We start from the raw sequence: 3,056 nt of genomic DNA on the forward strand, positions 1-3,056 counted from the left end.
TTCCTAAACCTTTGACTTCCCTCGCAAGAAACGTCGGGGGAACAATTAACTTGTAGCCCAAGCCAAAGGGTATGGACCTGAACGAGAGAACTTCTTGAGCAAAATGAAATTCGTCTACGTGCGTAATGATGTGCCTACAGTTAGCAAGCTGCTAACGATAGAAAAGGTCAGAGAAAGCTGGAAAAACTCGGTCTTCAGGAAATCCCTCAATGGCTAAAACTTCTAACATGATTTCAAAATATTTGGCCCCGTCAGAATTATGTTTCACCCCCTTCACAAGAATATCCCTGATAGCCTACAAATTAGGTTGAGGTTGGAGAAGTAAGTGGGTTGGCGATGCTATGCAAATCGATGCATGTCCGCTATAGGCCAATCTTCGTATGAACCTGACCTGAGTAACATTAGGTGAACCATCAACAAAGAATCTCAGATAGCTTGTTGGGAGTAACCTAAATGTGGCTTTTTTATCGACAAGATAGCAGTGTCGACGAGATGTTTCTCTGAAGTTGAAGAGGTCTTTGATCCCAGAAATGGTCAATTTATGGATTATGACCAAGAGGAGCTCATTCAGAAGTTTGGAGATAGTTGAAGCTTGGAGAAGTAATGTTTTGCAACCGAAGAGGGGATTTTATAGGTAAGAGAAGTAGATAAAGCAGCAAAACTCTTAATATCCTTGTCCAGAAATCGCCGTGTGTCATAAATGGGAAGGTAGCTTCTTTGACTTAGTGGAGAGGTTGGGGGTTTCAAGAAAGCCAATCGACAAGATGGAGGCGCTGTAATAATGAAGAGAGTGGGAAATATGCAAACTCGAAGATGAGAAGGCATCGAGGGACACATGGCATAATGGGGCAAATCGAAGTCTCCATTGATTGTTCAACCGCAGAAGTGGTGGCCCGCAAAATCTTTCAATTGTGGGGGAAAGAAAACCTGAAACGACTACTCCTAAAAGTCATGATTAGCGTGAAATCATGCTTTGGGATACTTAGAGTTATCTCAAAAAGGCCAATTCTCTCCTTTGAATATATTCAGTCAAAAATGGCATTTGTGGGGGGAAATTTGTTAGTTGGTATTTTCACCAGCCTCATTTAATGTGGTCAACATTAGTTGACTTTTACTCTTGCAGGAATCGACGCCCTTTTTCCAATAAGAGGAGTTTCGACAAGATGTTGGACTTAGCGCAAAATGTCTCAACGCATGGAAGTTCGACAAGATATGGAACAAGATGCGAACCCGTCGAAGTCAAGCAACTACCTTTGAAGCAGGAAGATTCGAATTTCAAAAGAGAAGCCATTTCCTCAAAGGAGAACATGGGAGACAAGCGGTTGTCTACATAGAAGAAGTGTTGATCGTGGAGTTAGGATTTTTACAGTTATTTTGCTATGTATAAATAGTAGTTTTGCATAAGGAAAATGGGTCGCAAATCGCCTATACAGAATTCTAAAACACTCGAAGTATCGGCGCAAGAGAAAAAAGTCATAAAGAATGTATGTAAAGGATTTGTCGAACCACCTTTATTTTTAATGCACTTGCATTTGTACTTTTTCTTTTCTTTAAGTTTCTTCAATTTAAACTTAATGCATTAAAACCTGTCAAAAGGCGCCGCACGGTCTCATCATGTTCGTTAATTAACCTACGAACTCGATGAATGCATAACAACAAAATGCACAACATGTCCTAGGATCGCTGGTTCGTTCCTTCTTGTTATAATCAAAACCAGTCGATATTTGTTTACCAAAAACACCGGTAAACAATTATATAATTTGATTGTTGGGAAGAGGCTACTGCACTTGAAACCTGAAAAGTTTAATGGTTTTGCGTGTAAAACTCAAAGTGCATGGGGTTGCCACACTAACCTTTAGGTTTGATTCGCTCTCACCAATAACTGTATATTCGATGCAATAGGAATGACCAGCAAATCCCCTTCAGGATACTATAAGTTCCTTGATGTGTATTACACAACCACACCAAGCGTATCTCCTAATAGTATTTTACAGATTTATGGTTCTGGTATTTCACTCATGCATGAGAAAATTGATGGATGATTTAGAGTAAGAGAATGAGGGAGAATTATGTTTTTAATGTAACAAAATTTCTGTTTGTGTGTGTCCAAATTAATGCCCAAATGCCAAACATTTATAGTGCATTATATGACCCTTCACATGAGAGAAAACATCCCTTTGACTTGAATCAATGTTATGGTTCATTAAGCACCCATTTACCAAAGGTTATGATCATATACACTTGAATCAATTTTATGGTTCATTAAGCACCCTTTTGTCAAAGGTTCCAATGTATATGAATGATTCCCATGAAGAGTTACAACTCTTGGTGAAGAGTTACAAGTTTTGGTTTGAAAGTGATTCCATAATTTTGGAAATCACCAACATTATTCGTCCTAATGCTGAAGGGCACCGCCATCACCTAGTTCAAGGGCTTACAAGACAACTCCATTAATTCATGGAGAGAGCTTTGCAGTGAATTCACTTATCACTTCACCGCGAGGCGGAAGCGACCAAAGACCATGGCGGCCTTGAATGTCGTCATCCAGGACAGGAAAGAAACTATAAGGGAGTACGTTGTGCGCTTCACTCAGGTGGGTAGAAGTACAGGTCGCCCACGACGGGTTGAAATGTTTCATATTCGAGAGCAACCTATGTGACGATATTAAGTTCAAAAAGTAGTTAGGGCTTTGAGCGGCCAAAGACATGAATGACCTACTAACGCACGCCCAGCTATACATCAATTACGAAGAAAAGAAGTTGGAAGAGGAGGCACTTAGAAGCAAACAGTCGAACAAAACGAGTAACGACGGGCGCCGTAGCGACAACGAGAAAACTAGAGGCTCTCGCCCTTACCCCAGAGACTACACCCCGTTGAACGCATGACGAGAGACCATCCTCCGAGAAATAAACTTGGAAAATGAAAAGTTTTTATAATATAAAAATACTCGGAGAATTAAAAGATAAAAATTCCACTAAATCAAAACTTTTTAACTTCTCACTTTTTCCAAAAAACTTCTTTTCAAAACTGGCCACATGGCTTTATCTGATAGGTAA

The sequence above is a fragment of the Medicago sativa genome, chromosome 4 (genome assembly GCF_051527215.1).
Source record: "Medicago sativa cultivar Bolivia chromosome 4, Bolivia_mono, whole genome shotgun sequence".
Classification (NCBI taxonomy): Eukaryota; Viridiplantae; Streptophyta; class Magnoliopsida; order Fabales; family Fabaceae; genus Medicago; species Medicago sativa.